This window comes from Gopherus flavomarginatus, chromosome 3 (genome assembly GCF_025201925.1).
Source record: "Gopherus flavomarginatus isolate rGopFla2 chromosome 3, rGopFla2.mat.asm, whole genome shotgun sequence".
Classification (NCBI taxonomy): Eukaryota; Metazoa; Chordata; order Testudines; family Testudinidae; genus Gopherus; species Gopherus flavomarginatus.
The window spans coordinates 3,286,684-3,302,742 of record NC_066619.1 but is presented as its reverse complement, the minus strand read 5'-3'; the positions used below and the strand labels follow the sequence as shown (position 1 = coordinate 3,302,742).

Sequence of the window (16,059 nt, the reverse complement as noted above, 5' to 3'; positions counted from 1 at the left end):
CCCCTCGGGTGGCACGGCACAGGGAGGGAGTGGGCTCTGCTGAGGTCCGGCCCTGCTGGGTTTAACAGCGTCTCCTCCAGCCAGGGCTGCGGTGGGTGAATAGGCCCCTCCTGGGGGTGGCGGGGACCCAGTTAGCAGCCCGTGGAGCCCTGCTCCAGCTAAGCGTCTGGCAGACAGCAACACGCCTGCTGCCAGGGCCCTTGGCAGACCTGCAGCCTCCAGTGCCCGCCCCCGCTCTTCAACCGTCCTCCATGACCTCCACAGCCCAGGCGGGAGGCTGAACCCAGCCAGTTACACCGTCACCCTCCCCCAGATACGCAGACCTGACAGAGCTGCCGTGGTACGGCGGGCCTGGGCACCGGACCAGTGGCGGGTGTTTTATTGCAGAGCAGACGCACCCAGAGGCACCCGGGCCGCTTGGGACTGCAGGACGGCTGGTTGTTGCCGGATTGCTGAGTCCTGCTGCTCTCTGCAGGCTGGTGTGTTATTGTAGGGTCGGCCTGGGGGGCTGGCACAGGGGCACACACACTCCTGGGCCCTGGGATCAACATGGGCCATTGCTGGGATGTGGGTGTCGCCGGGACGCGGCTCGGGGTGTCACTGGGACGTGGGTGTCGCCGGGACGCGGCTCAGGGCGTTGCTGGGACGTGGGTGTCACTGGGACGTGGGTGTCACCGGGACGCGGCTCGGGGCATCGCTGGGACGTGGGTGTTGCCGGGATATGGGTGTCGCCGGGATGCGGCTCAGGATGTTGCTGCTCAAAACTTTTTTGCTTAATATTTTTTTAATTGAAAAATGGGGATTTGACAACCGTGATGTTTTCACTGAAAAATCATTTTCATTGTAATTTCCAAGGAAACCAACAACATCCCCTCTCTCTCTCACACACACACACACCCATCCAGCCACCCACCCCTTTTAAATTGCTGCAAATCTCATCTTGTGTCCCACCCCCGGCACATTCCCCCGTGGAAGAAGCGGAGGGAAAGTTGTAAAAAGTGAGGAGGAAAAGTGGGATTTTGCCCAACAAAACGAAAACACAAAACCAAACCAAACCAGGTTGTGAAAGTTTCCCTCGAAACACCCGCGTTCCGAAACATGTCACACAAACCGAAAAAGCTTCATCACAACCCCGGCTCCGACGCCGCTTCTGTCCCAGCGGCTCCCGTGAGGCCGCGCCGCGGGGCGGGACCGGGGCCGGGGGCCGGGGCAGGGCAGGGGGAGCCCGCAGGCCCAGCCCCGCCGGGAAGCGCCCGGCCCGGATTGGCCGGGGCCGGGGGGTGTCTCCCATTGGGCTGCGGGAGCCCCCGCCCCGGGGCAGCGCCTCCTCCGACGGGCTGGGGGCGGCTCCCGGAGCCCGGCTGGGGCGCGCCGGGGGTCGGCGGGGGGCGCAGCGCAGCGAGAGCCCCGGAGCGGAGCGCAGCGCAGCGCAGCGCAGCGCGCCCGGCCGCCATGCGGCTCCCGGCCCGGTAACGGCGGGGAAGGTAAGAGAGCGGGGCGCCCAGACACCGCCGGGATGGGCGCGGAGCGGCCAGCGGGGACCCCCCGGCCCCTTTGCGGTGGGGCTGGCGCGGGGGCCCCCGGCGGAACACGAGCGATGCGCCGCTGTTTGTACTGCGAGCCCCGAGCAGCCCCCGCGGCCCGGCCCGGCTCGGCTCGGCTCCTGGCCGGGGAATTGGAGCCGGTCTCTGGAGCCGGACTCCCCGCAGCCCAGGGCTGCTCAGACCCGCCCCAGGGACAAGCCTGCGCTGCCAGGTGCCACTTGTGGGTCCGGAGCTGACCCAGATCTGACCCGCCCCGTGTTGGGGGTCAGGGCGGCAGGGGGCTCGTGGTGGGGGCTGGGGCTGCGGCCGGGGCTGAGTTTCGCTCCGACCTGCAGCGGGACCAGGACCAGAACCAGGACCAGAACCAGAACCACCGTCGCGAAGGGAAGCTCAGGGGCTAGTGGACCCCGGGCCCGGTGCTGCCACCCTGCTGGCTGCCACACCAGGGGCTGGCGTGGTATTGGGCTGGGCTCTGGACGGCGCCTCTCGGCCCAGAGCTTGGCCCGTTTGGTTTGCACCCATGACCCAGCGTGTTTGTGCGGGCACAGGTCACTGCGATGCCGTCCGCCTGGACCGGGGCTGCTGGGTGCAGAGGGACCCTCCAGCCAGCCCCGTGCTTTGGCCCACCAGTGGTTGTGAGGTGGATCCCGTGATGGGCGCCAGGCTTGGACCAGGGCCAGGGGGCAGGGTCTCTGCTGATCACGAGGCAGGGGTCCCAGCACGCAGTGCTCCCTGAGCCCCACAGGGCTGGGGGGCATCCCACACAGGGGCCAGCAGAGTGGGGGGCACTGGCAGAGCTCGGGGGGGGGAGCCTGGCACGGCAATAGCAGGGGGTCATGGCTCAGCGTTGAGGGACACTGGCACAGCTGGGTGTGGGATGCTGACCCCGCCCTTCCTCTGCCTTTGCCACTGTGCCCAGCTGGCCCCAGCTCTTCATCTTGCAGAAACCGAAGGGGGAAAATCTGACACGCAGATGAGTCCTGATAAGTCGCTTTTTCCCTGGCGGGTGAAGTCCTTGGGCTCGGTGGTGGCACAGGGGAAGGGCGCTTGGCTTGTGCGGCGCCGGCTGTGAGAGATGAGCGAGTGACTCATGCTGATGGAGACACTTGCACCCAGCCCCGGTTCCCCGTTGCAGCTGCCGGGTTTGTGGGAAGCCCCTGCACTCAGTTTAGCCTCCGTGACCCTCCTGCTGCAGAACATCCAGGAGCAGAGCCGGGCCCAGCCCTGCCTGGCAGCTCCGCTGTCTGTGCCCAGCTGAGCTCTGCCTGGGGGCAGTGCTGGCTCGGCAGAGAGCCCGGCTCCGTGGGGAACGCGTCCCCTGGAGAGCAGTACTGGGCTGGGAAGCAAAGGGCATCGGCATCCACCAGAACTGAGCCCAGGTTTCCACTGGGACATGTCATAGAATCACAGAATATCAGGGTTGGAAGGGACCTCAGGAGGTGTCTAGTCCAACCCCCTGCTCAAAGCAGGACCAACCCCAACTAAATCATCCCAGCCAGGGCTTTGTCAAGCCTGACCTTAACTTCTAAGGAAGGAGATTCCACCACCTCCCTGGGTAACCCATTCCAGTGCTTCACCGTCCTCCTAGTGAAATAGTGTTTCCTAATATCCAACCTAGACCTCCCCCACTGCAACTTGAGACCATTGCTCCTTGTTCTGTCATCTGCCGCCACTGAGAACAGCCGAGATCCATCCTCTTTGGAACCCCCCTTTAGGTAGTTGAAAGCAGCTATCAAATCCCACCTCATTCTTCTCTTCTCCAGACTAAACAATCCCAGATCCCTCAGCCTGTCCTCATAAGTCATGTGCTCCAGCCCCCTAATCATTTTCATTGCCTTCCACTGGACTCTTTCCAATTTTTCCACATCCTTTCTGTAGTGGGGGGCCCAAAACTGGACACAGGACTCCAGATGAGGCCTCATCAGTTCCGAATAGAGGGGAATGATCAGGTCCCTCAATCTGCTGGCAATGCCCCTACTTATACAGCCCAAAATGCTGTTAGCCTTCTTGGCAACAAGGGCACACTGCTGACTCAGATCCAGCTTCACGTCCACTCTAACCCCTAGGTCTTTTTCTGCAGAACTGCTGCCTAGCCACTCAGTCCCTAGTCTGTAGCAGTGAATGGGATTCTTCCATCCTAAGTGCAGGACTCTGCACTTGTCCTTGTTGAACCTCATCAGGTTTCTTTTGGCCCGGTCCTCTAATTTGTCTAGGTCCCTCTGTATCCTATCCCGACCCTCCAGTGTATCTACCACTCCTCCCAGTTTAGTGTCACCTGCACACTTGCTGAGGGTGCAGCCCACGCCATCCTCCAGATCATTAATGAAGTTATTGAACAAAACCGGCCCCAGGACTGACCACTGGGGCACTCCACTTGATACCAGCTGGCAACTAGACATGGAGCCATTGATCACTACCCGTTGAGCCTGACGATCTAGCCAGATTTCTGTCCACCTTACAGTCCAATCGTCTAGCCCATACTTCTTTAACTTGCCGGCAGTGTCAGGTACATTGGAGCCTGGGGGCTCCCTCTCCCTCCCCCAAACCGGAATGTCCCTGGGCATTAGCCATGGGCACTAGATTGGGAGTCTTAGGCCAAGTGCTGTGGGGGTGGGGGGCTGCCCCTTACAGGGGGAATGGATCAGAGGCACTGCAATACAGGGCACTCATACCCACCTCTGGGTGTGCACCCACTGAGTAGGGGCACGCTCCCATCTCCCCGGGTGCAGCTTGGGGGCCCCCATCTCACTCAGTGGGGCAGAAATCCCAGATCCCTTCCCCACGGGTGCCCGTATGCAGCTGGCTGACAGTGAATGGTTACGCTGCTTGTGTGATGGATGCGACTCTCTCCAAGTACCCGTGCAGCTGTTGTTGCCAGAGCACCTGACTGCCTCCCCGTTGCTGGCGCATTGCCCCGCAGGCAGGGCAGTGTCCCCCATTGTACAGACAGAAACCGAGGCACAGAGTAGATTAAGTGACTTGCCCAGGGTCAGGTAGGAAGTCTGTGGTGAAGCAGAGACCTGAATCCAGGTTTGTTGGGGCGCCAGTTTAGTGCCTCACCCACTAGCCCTTCCATCCCCCTGGTTTCCCCGGGGAAGTGCTGCACAGGGGAATAGCTCCCACGTCACGGCAGGAGAGGCAGGCCAGCGGTGGGAGCTGTCAGTGGCTCTGAGTGTCGTAAGTGCTCCTTCCCGCTCCCCAGCTGGTGGCTGAGTGTCCCTAGCAGAGGGCGGGGCGAGGTGTGAATTCGGGGGCAGAGGGTGAGGATGTGTTGTGCTCTGGCTGGGATCTGGGGGTTGGCAGTGGCTCTGGACGAGCTCAGGTGCTGGTTATGCTGGCACAATCATTTTGTGACGTGGTTCTCCAGGCAGCCCCCTCTGCGACCCGACAGAACCATGTTGCATACAGCGCTGGCGAGACGGGGGGCCCACGCTGGCGAGATGGGGGGTGGCATTGGGCCTCAGTCGGGATGAAGGCTGCTTGGATTGAGAGCAACCGCTTATTAACATCCCATCAGAAACTTGTCCAAAGTCTGATTTTGTGTGTGCACACGTGTGAATGCACAGGCCTATTGGGGGGTGTATTCCCGTGAGCACGCATGGACACGGACCCACATGGTGGGGGTGTATGCCTGTGAGCGCGCACGGTCACGGACCCGCGTGGGGGGGGTGTATGCCTGTGAGCACGCACGGACACGGACCCGCGTGGGGGGGGGTGTATGCCTGTGAGCATGCACGGACCCGCGTGGGGGGGTGTGTATGCCTGTGAGCATGCACGGACCCGCGTGGGGGGGGTGTATGCCTGTGAGCATGCACGGACACGGACCCATGTGGAGGTGCACATGCATAACCCCCCCTCCGCCGCAATGATTTTTCCCTGTGCTGTTCCGCTAAAGGAAAATCCCTCTCAGGGGAACTGGTTGGAGGCCGGGCCCACAGGACAGGGAACTTCCCTTGTTTCCATTTGCCCCAGCTTTGCACTTCCCTTTTTTTCCAGAGAGGAGTCTGAGCTGGGGGTGTCTGAATCTCAGGGTTTGGGGCAGGGTGACCAGACATCCTGATTTTATAGGGACAGTCCCGATTTTTGGGTCTTTTTCTTATATAAGCTCCTATTCCCCCCATCCCCGTCCCGATTTTTCACACTTGCTGTCTGGTCACTCTAGTTTGGGCTCTATCCATTCCAGAGACTTGGGCCAGGAACTAGGGTGCAGGCAGGGACTGCCCCAGATGCCGAGTACAATGGGCCGTGACCCGGCTGGTGCCGCTGCCCAAACCCAGCAGTAAGTAATGGCTGCTGGCTCTCCGGGGATCTCTGGGCTGGTTTTAGAGGTGATGTTTTCGTAACGAGAGTGACAATAGTTTGAACATTTTCCATCTGGTTTTGTGCTGTTTGTAAAACCAATCAAAAAACCCTTTCCGTGAAAATGTTCATTTCATTTGTAACTTTCCTTTTTTGGATGCAAAACCAAGACTCGTTCAGTTGTTAAAAGTCCGGCAGTGCTTAGGTTTCAAAGAAAAAGCAAATGGTTTGTTTCTTCAGAATCTCTTTGTGGGGAATTTGCCCGCTCTGAGGCAAACCGGGGACCCGGGGAGAGGGATGTGAAAATCGGCCCCTTCCCATCCAAACAGTGCGAAAACTCTGACACAGGCTCTAAGGCACATTTTCTCCACAGTGTGACACACGCTTCTGGGGGCAGGGGCTGTCTCTTTCTTCTGCCTTTGTGCAGCACCTCCTAGCGTAACTGCGGCACAACAAACAATAAAATGAATCGAGTTTCACCTGCACTCCTGTGGGAAGAGCTGCAGAATTTCTGCCTTTGCCCTTGTCATTCACATGGTGAGCCCAGTTCTCCCTCAGCCTCTCTGCACCCTGCAGCCACGTTTCTGTCTCTCTGCCCCCGTCACCCATGAAGGTGGGAAAATGTGCCGATGTCGGACAGTTGTTTCACTGATGGCCTGGCCTAGATGTTGCTGCAGCCAGGGGAAAGGCGCCTGTTGACTGCAGCGGGAATTGGACCAGGGTCAGCTCTAGACAAGACTGTGTGGGGATGTGACGAAGTGGGGCTGTTCTTAATGTTTCCTCTGAATACCTTGTGGGGGCCTCAGTTTCTGGCCGACACTCTGTCTTCGAGGCAACTAATGGCCCAGGCCCTTCCCCCTGCAAGGGGATGCTAAAGGTGTGGGAGAACAAAGAGATCAGGTGACCTTCTGGCTGGGAAAGAAACAAAGGCCAGAGAGGAGGGGCTGGAGGGGGTTTTAGTTTGGGGCTGGCTGGGGACGAGGAGTGAGGGCTGACGTGGGAGTCTGGCTCGCTGCGCCCCAAAGTGGACCCAAGTAAGGGGTCCGGTTCGCTGTATCTACAAGCTCTGTTTTAGACCCTGTTCCTGTCATCGAATAAACCTCTGTGTTACTGGCTGGCTGAGAGTCACGTCTGACTGCGAAGTGGGGGTGCAGGACCCTCTGGCTTCCCCAGGACCCTGCCTGGGCGGGCTCACTGTGGGAAGCACATAGAGGGGCAGAGGATGCTGAATGCTCCAAGGAGAGACCCAGGAGATGAAGCCGTGTGAGCTTCTTGCCCTGCAGACAGTCTGCTCCAAGGGAGAAGAGGCTCCCTAAAGTCCTGACTGGCTTGGTGGGGAGCAGTTCCAGAGAATCACCCGGGGACTCCGTGACAACTGGTGGCAGAGGTGGGATGTACTGCACCCCGTGAATGGTGCTGCTTGCAGTAAGTGACTGGGGAGCAGTAAAACAAAGGGGGGATAATGAGGACCAGACATGCTGAAGGCTCAGAGAGGGATGGTTTCAGGGAGCGGTTAACCTCTGGGAGCGTGTGACCGGTGAGAAGGACTGTTGGAGTAACGGGGTCTCCCTGAGGACTGCAGCGAGCAGTCTCAGGGGCGGAGGAGCTTGCCGCTTGACCCTCGGAGAGAGAAGGATTTTTGCAGTAGCAGGGTTCCCCTGGGGATTGCAGGAGCCGTCCCTGGGCGGAGGAGTCTGCAGCTCGACCCTGGCAAAGAGGTGGTGATCACGAGAAGGGCTGGCACACCAGGGGTTCTTCCTGGAAACCATGGGGGAGCCAAGAGCACACAGGCCTGTGAGTCCAGAGCCACTTGGGAACAAAGACACCTGTTCAGAGGGTGGCTAAGGTTAAGATGGGGGCTCTTAACCAAAAAAGCCCAAATTGCAGCCCTCCAAACTGGAGCACTGGGAAAAGACCCAGTCCCAGGCAGTTGAGCTGTAGGCAAGTCTACAGCTTGTGACATGAAGGGGTAAATTGTAACTTTGGCCTTTGGGTTGATGAATTTGGGGTCAACGAAGGATTGGTGGATAGCTGACACTTGTGCCCCCGTGTCTCTCCACGCAGTAACCTTCTTTCCGCCCACTCTCAAATTTTCCCTTCGCTCCAAGGGTATTTGAGAGGCATCTGGGCCTGGGGATCTTTGGTGTGATGGTGGTGTAATGAATTGCACTCGCATGGTGTTCTTTGGACAGTTGGCCTTGATATGTCCCAGTTCATTACACTTAAAGCATCTTCCGTCTGATGGGTCACTGGGCCGAGGTGAGTTACTGGAGACTGGTGAGGTGGAAGGGTAGGGTGTCTGTGGCTTTACTTGGGTGGTATGTGGGGTCTTTGGCTGTCCTCGGTTGTAGGGTTTATGGTCTGTGTGCCCCCTGGGGTAATCGTTCCCATTGACAGTAGCTTTCTTGCTTTCTGCCAGTTCCATCCATTTGGCTCCAATCTCCCCTGCCTCAGCGAGGTCTTTGGGTTTTCCATCTTGTATGTACCGTGTGATGTCTTCAGGAACACCATCCAAGAACTGCTCCATTTGTATGAGGAGGTGCAGTTCTTCCAAGGTTTGAATGTTGTTTCCTGTTATCCAGGCCTCATAGTTTTTTGCAATGTAGTAGGCGTGTTTGGGAAATGACACCTCTGGTTTCCACTTTTGGGTTCTGAAGCGCCGACGGGCATGATCTGGGGTTATCCCCATTCTGTATCTGGCCTTGGTTTGAAAAAGTTTATAGTCATTCATTTGCTGCTTAGGCATTTCAGCTGCCACCTCTGCTAAAGGTCCACTGAGCTGTGACCTTAATTCTACCATGTACTGGTCTTCGGGGATGCTGTACCCAAGACAGGCTCTTTCAAAATTTTCCAAGAAGGCCTCGGTGTCATCACCTGCCTTGTAGGTGGGAAATTTCCTGTGCTGTGGAGCAATAATTGGCGCCGGGTTGTTAGGGTTGGCTGGCACATGCAGCCCAGCTTTTGCCAACTCCAGTTCATGTTTTCTCTGTTTTTCCTTCTCTTCATTCTCTTTTTGGTGTTTTTCCATTTCTTTTTGGTGTTTTTCCATGTCTCGGCGGTGGGCCGCCTCTTCTTCTGCTTGTTTCCTTCGGTAGGCCACCTCTTCTTCTTCTAGTTTTCTTTTGTGTGCTGCCTCTTTGGCTGCCTGTTCTCTTTGGAAGGCTGCCAGTTTGATGCTTTCTTCCTTTTCTTTCATCTCCATCTCTTTTTGTTTTATTTCCAGTTGTCGCCTGTGTTCAGCTTCTTTGAATTGCTCTTCGGCCTCAATTTTTGCCTTAGAAGTCATGATTCCTGTTTTCTTGTGTTGGGGTGCCCTCCGGTGTTTATCTTCTGAACTGCAGGTTCTCTGTTGCCTCCTGAAGTCTGCCTAGCAACAGTGCCTTTAGCTAATCTTCAATGTTAAGTAAACCTGAAAAACCACTTTATTTGCATGTATATAGTGCTGGTATGACTCTCAATGGGAGTGCTATTGTGTGACAAAAGACTCTTAATAGCACCTTAATGGTTTCTTGCTTAAGATGCAAGCCACAAACTGCCAGAGAGAGCAGAAAAAAAAATTCTCTCTGGTTCCCTTTTAAAACCAACTGTTTCTCTCTGCTAAAAAGCCCTTAGCAGAGAAAAGAAAAATATAATATTCCTACCGGCTTCTGGATTCTGTCTATATCCCAACCGCTGCTACTCATATCATAACCTTAGTCCCAGATTTGGACCTTAGTGTCCAAAATATGGGGGTTAGCATGAAAACCTCCAAGCTTAGCTACCAGCTTGGACCTGGTACTTGCTGCCACCACCCAAAAAATTAGAGTGTTTTGGGGCACTCTAGTCCCCCTGAAAAACCTTCCCTGGGGACCCCAAGACCCAAATCCCTTGAGTCTCACAACAAAGGGAAATAATCCTTTTTCCCTTCCCCCCTCCAGGTGCTCCTGGAGAGATACACAGACACAAGCTCTGTGAAACTACACAGAGTGACTCCCCCTCTCTGTTCCCAGTCCTGGAAACAAAAAGTACTTTCCTCTTCACCCAGAGGGAATGCAAAATTAGGCTAGCAATTCAACACACAGATCTCCCCCTGATTTCTTCCTCCCACCAATTCCCTGGTGAGTACAGACTCAATTTCCCTGAAATTTCCCAGTAAAGAAAACTTCAACAGGTCTTAAAAGAAAGCTTTATATAAAAAAGAAAGGAAAAATACATACAAATGGTCTCTCTGTATTAAGGTGACAAAATACAGGGTCGATTGCTTAAAAGAATATTGAATAAACAGCCTTATTCAAAAAGAATACAAATCAAAGCACTCCAGCACTTATATTCATGCAAATACCAAAGAAAAGAAACCATATAACTTACTATCTGATCTCTTTGTCCTTACATTTAGAAACAGAAGATTAGAAAGCAGAACTACTTCTCCAAAGCTCAGAGAAAGCAGGCAGACAGAAAAACAAAGACCTCAGACACAAAATTCCCTCCACCCAAAGTTGAAAAAATCCGGTTTCCTGTTTGGTCCTCTGGTCAGGTGCTTCAGGTGAAAGAGACATTAACCCTTAGCTATCTGTTTATGACAGAACCCCAGGGGTATTGAGGTGGCAGAAGGGCACAGGCCGCATAAACCTTCCCACAAGCAGCCTGCAAGCGCCATCAAGCACAGTAGACCCACAGGAGGGCCTGAAACTGGACTGTCCTGGTGTAACTCACACCAAGGAATGGGAGAGATGCTGGGGCATCCATGGGAATGTTGGTGGGTTCGAACTTCCCCAGGTCACTGGCTGGAGTGACCTTGCTCAGTTCGGTCTCGAAGGGGGGAGAGATGTGACCAAGTGGGACTGGTTTTAACGTTCCCTCTGAATACTGTGGGAGGGGGCCTCAGCTCCGGCCGACCCTCTGTCACCTGGCAACTAATGGCCAGGCCCTTCCCCTCTGTAAGGGGACGCTAAAGGTGTGGGAGAACAAAGAGATCAGGTGACCTCCTGGCCTGGGAAAGAGACAAAGGCCAGAGAGGAGGGGCTGGAGGGGGTTGTTAGTCTGGAGCTGGCTGGGGACAAGGAGTGAAGTGCAGATGTGGGGGTCTGGCTCACTGCCCCCCAGAATGGACCCAGCCGAGGGGTCCTGTTCTCTGTATCTACAAGCTCTGTTTTAGACCTTGTTCCTGTCATCTAAATAAACCTCTGTTTTACTGGCTGGCTGAGAGTCACGTCTGACTGCGAAGTGGGGGGTGCAGGACCCTGTGGCTTCCTCAGGACCCCGCCTGGGTGGACTCGCTGTGGGAAGCGCACGGAGGGGCAGAGGATGCTGAATGCTCCAAGGAGAGACCCAGGAGGTTAAGCTGTGTGAGCTTCTTGCCCTGCAGACAGTTTGCTCCGAGGAAGAGGAGGCTCTGCAAAGTCCAGCCTGGCTTTGTAGGGAGCAGTCCCAGAGCATCACCCGGGGACTCTGTGACAGGAGAGCTTCAGAGGAACTGAAGACAGCTGGGTGCCTGGGCAGTGTCACAGCTGGTTAAACAAGTGCAAGGACGGCAGGTTCGAAGGATGCTTTCAAACGATCACACACACGTTCTGGGTTCAGTTGACTGTAGCCGCTCAGGAGAAATATCCAGGCATCATTGTGGGCTGCTCAGTGACGTGTGCAGCGGTGGACAAAAATGCAGGAAAGTTGTTAGGCCCCGCTGAAAGCGGCCTGGAGAATGCAGCTGAAAATATGGTGAGGCTACCCTCTAAATCAGTGGGATGCCCTTACATGGGAGAGCGTGTTCAGTTCTGGTCCCCTCATCTCAAAAAGGATAGAGCAGAAATAGAAACAGGCTGGCAATCATTTTTACTAGCCTGGAGACACTGCCTTAAGAGGAGCCTGGCAAAGACCAGGGCTATCACACCGAGCAAGGAGTGCTGTAGATGAGTACAGCGTGTGAAGGGTGGGGGCGAGTCACTGGGCGTTTCTTTCTACCCTGTCTTTTAACACAGGAATAAGGCGACATTCAGCAAAACTGAAAAGCAACAGATTCAAAACTGCCCCAGGACAATGTGTTTTTAAGTAACGTGATAAACCTGTGGAACTCACTGCCACAAGATATCGCTCCAGCCAAGAGATTAGAGCGACTCAAACCCTGAATAGTGAGGATAGTGACGTGTTGGGGAACCAAATCTATAGCTTAGGATACAAACCTACCACCGTCTGATAGGGTTAGACAGAAACATTCCCCAGATGCATGTATGGCATATGGTCGTTCTTGGAGTATGCCATATTCCTCCTAAGTGGGGCACTGGTGGGGGAGGGGACTGGGTCGGCCCCCAGTGAAGTCCATGGAATGGTATTCCTGCTTTGACTCACCCAGAGCTTTCTGCAGCACTTTCCTGTGGGGCTCAAACTCCACACAGGTTGTCTCAGCCCCGACATTATTAACAAAGTTCTTTGAGTCCCTGTTATGTGTGGGGAGGGGGGGAAGAGGATATAGGAACATAAGAATGGCCATACTGGTCAGTGCAGTGATCCGTCTAGCCCAGGATCCTGTCTGCCAGTAGTGGCCAGTGCCAGGTGCCCCGGAGGGAATGAACAGAACAGGGAATCACCAAGTGATCCATCCCCTGTTGCCTATTCCCAACATCTGGCAGGCAGAGGTTTAGGGACACCCAGGGCATGGAGTTGCAACCCTGCCCATCCTGGCTAACTGCCACTGATGGACCTGTCCTCCAGGAACTTGTCTAGTTCTCTTTCAAACCCAGTTATGCTTTTTTCTGCTTCTAAAAAGAGCGATTGAGTCGAGTTGTTTTTTCTGCACAATTAGCAAGAAGAGCAAAAGGACTCTGACGCCAGCCTGGGGCTGTGGCGAGCCCTCTGCTAGGGGGTGGCAGTTGAGGAGAACAGTGCTATTCTGAGTACTGAGCAGTGCGGGGGGGCCCATTTGGGCACGTTCCTATGCAGAGGACACAGCGCAGAACATTCCCGTAACGCTCCAGTTGGGGCATCTCGGCTGTTACCCATAAAAGCCCCGGTCCTGCCCTGAGCTGTGTGTGAGCTGGCGGCAGCACCTGGACTGAATTCATTCCTTGCAGGCTCAGGGCCCTGGGGAGTGGGAGTCTTTCCAGCGGCGCCCATGGATTTTGGATCCAGCCCCAGATCTGAGACGCTGCAGATGGGCATGACCTGCTCTCGCTTAGCGCCTCTCCCTGGGGTTGATACCTTTGTGCGTTCTCCAGGGCTTTGCCCTGTCTTGTGTCACGGCTCCCACCGTGCCCCCGTTTGCAGCCCCCCTGGGCCATCCGGTGCCATCAACTTTGATTTCCGGCCACAGTTCAGCTGAATAACTGATGGCTCGAGGCAGCCTCCAGCTGCACCCTAGGCAGCCTCAGGTTCCCGATCTTGGTTCCCTCCCACCTTGGGGTGCTTTGCCTGTTATCATGTCCTCTGAGTGCTTACCGACTGTTACCCTGACCCGAACCCCGCCTAGCTGTGTCTCTTCTCAGCTCCCTTGGCCTCTGCTCTGAACTCCCTCCAGTTTGTCCATATCCTGGGGTCCCGACCCAGCGCTGTATCTCAGGCCTGGGCTCGGCTGCCCTGTGATTTTGATCCTGGGTTTGCTGTACACACGTGGCTGGCCGGGTGTGAAGTCCAGTCTACCCTCAGGGGCCGACTGTAGCAGCGTCCCATGGGTGCAGCTGTACAACCTCCCCGGCCTGAGAGAAGTGACCCTGGAGCATGGACCTCACAGTAGTTGACTGAACATGCTTCAAAGAGCCCAGGTCCAGTCACCAAGTTTCCCAGACTCCACTCAGGAACTTCAGCCGGGGCCTCGCTGCAGCCCAGACGAATGCTTTAAACCAGCCGTCTCCAGCCTTTCTGTCGCAATAGCGTAGTCATGTTCCCAGAAGGTGTGGTGGGCGCCGGATGACCAGCCGCCGAAATGCCACCAAGAAGCAGCCGCATTTCAGCCGTGACGCTTCTTGGCATTGCCGCTTCTCGGCCGCGCTCCTCAGCGGCGGGTTGTCCGGTGGCCGCGCTCCTCGGCGGCGGGTTGTCTGGTGGAAGCGCTCCCTTGTCAGTAGGTGGGTGCACGTAAATGCACTGGCGGATGCCATGGCACCCATGGGCACCCCATTGGGGACCACTGCTTTAAAATGGCAGACAGTTGTAAAGCCTCCAGTGGAACAGAAACTGCCCAGCACTTGGCAGGGGAAGCAACATCCAGACTTCCAGGCTGATCCGGCCTGGCCCTTCTGGCGTGGCAGGTGTGGTGGGAGGCACACACAGGCGCTGGACCTTTTAAAGGAGCAGAACCGTTTTCCCCGGCCAACAACATTTGTAGTTGTGCATGAGAAAAGTCTCAGCCCCAAGGGACCCAGCAGGCTGCCTGGGTGAGCTTGTCTAGCCCCTTTCAGCGACTGGAGGTGCCCAGATGTTGATGGCCGTGCTGAGCACCATGGAAAAGCCCCAAATCCTCCTCAGTCACCAGAGAGGCCTTCACCCCGAGCCTGGAAGAATCCATTGGTCACTTTTTCTCTGTGACGTTAGTAGACTTCAGGGCAGGCCCCTCAGCATAGCCCAGGCCAGGGACCCGAGATCAAGTCAGCAAAGCTGCAGGCACCGGGGGGGGGGGGGGTGAGGGGAGGGTGTTTATCAGCTGGAAGATTCCTCATGGCTGCTGGCATTTCAGCCATCTCCGTCTTCCCAAACAGCCACATGCGGCAGCTAATGAACCCCGGGTGACCTGCCAGATGCTTTTCAATTGACAGGCGAAGGGCAGCAGCTAGATGGGTCCTGCAGAAGCAGCCTGTGCAGGCTCGGGCCTCGGGGAGGACAATGTAACTGAGCTCCTGGCGGAAAAAATATCGACGTGGTGACCTCATCCAAGAGCAATCTAAACAGAAGGTTCAGTGCAGCAGTGCTTGGGTGGGATCCTGCCTTCGCACACGTGTGAACCACTCCAGATTTACACCAGTGCCAGAGAGCAGAATCTGGCCCTTAGCCATCTTCCTGCTCTGTCCCAAGTTCCCCCCAGGTTGGCCCCCTTTGGAGCGTTTACTGAGGGTCGCCCCTCAGAGGAGAGGGAGCTTGGTGGGAGCGGCTCATGGCCAGCGCCAGTGGGAGGCTCTCCCACCTGCTGGGAGCGGGGCTCGGATCTGTCCAGCTTTCATCAGGAGAGGCCTGTTCTCTCCTGTCCAATACAGCCCGAGAGGGCACCTCCATCCGGCCTGAGCCTGGGGCGTCTATCGCATCTTCTCTCCGCACCCAGGGGCCAGCGCAGCATCGCCAACCAGCTGGGCCCCCCATCGACCCGCCTGGGCTGATCACAGGGTTCCCATGTGCCTCTTGGATCTCTCCTGTCTGATCGCTAATGGCTCCGAGGTCTCCAGCCAGTTTCCAGTATTCCTGGCTGTGTTTTCCTAAGGCCTTGCCGATTTGCAGGGAATGTCTCCAACCCCGCAGGGTCCCAGAGCCGGGCTCCAGCCCGAACCTGGGCGTCTACGCAGCAATGAAACAGCCCCGCAGCCCGAGTGGCTAGCCCGGGCCAGCCGTGGGCAGCTACTTACTGCATAGACAGACCCTTGGCCAAGTAGCCCTGAGTTGCTTGTTCTCCTGGCCTAGCCGCCGATCCTACCCCATGTGCACGGGTGTAGTCGCTGTGTTAGTCGTCCAGTCGCTGCTGCTGGAAATGGAAGGAAACCAGCTGTTTAACCCTTCGCCCATCGCTGAGGTTTTCTGTCATTGGCTTTCCCTTGCTGAGTAACGGGCCTGCCCCGTCCTTGGTCTTCCTCTGGCTTGTCGTGTACTCGTAAAGCGGTCGCTTGTCTCCCTTTGCGCCCCTTTAATCTCATTTTGGGCCTCGGCCTTCCTCATTTTGTCCCTCCAGGCTCGGGTTCATCCTCCGTAGTCCCCCACCCACCTCTCAGGATCGCTCGGGCCCCCGTCCTGCTCCAGCTCTGCGTCTCTCATCAGCCTGCTGAGCTTTACGGTGCCAGACGCAATTAGCAGCCTGTGTTCCCAGGCACTGCGTCCTCTAGAGAACCGTGTGCGTGTGACAAGGGCAGGGCTGGGATTCGGCTCGGGGGAATGGCTGCTGCTTTGGAGCTCCAGCACGGTCATCCCTCGAGTAGGTTAGTGTCAGCGCTGGGGGGGGCTAGTGTGAATGGGGGTGAAGCGGAGGTGAGGGAGGCTGGAGGCTGAGTGCATCTGTGGTTGTGGCACCTGTCAGGGAGCAGGGGTGTGTGTGTGTGTGTAAGTGTACATG

The 16,059-nt window shown here is 56.4% G+C and overlaps 1 protein-coding gene across 1 annotated transcript in view; it reads left to right on the top strand.

The window, feature by feature from the left end:
• The first annotated feature begins 1,383 nt into the window (after positions 1-1,383).
• Positions 1,384-16,059, top strand: part of IL11RA (interleukin 11 receptor subunit alpha) — a 77,503-nt gene continuing 62,827 nt past the window's right edge. Inside the window, exon 1 of the mRNA XM_050943628.1 lies at positions 1,384-1,484. The gene's annotated coding sequence lies outside the window, so the exon portion shown is untranslated. The remainder of the gene's footprint in view (positions 1,485-16,059) is intronic.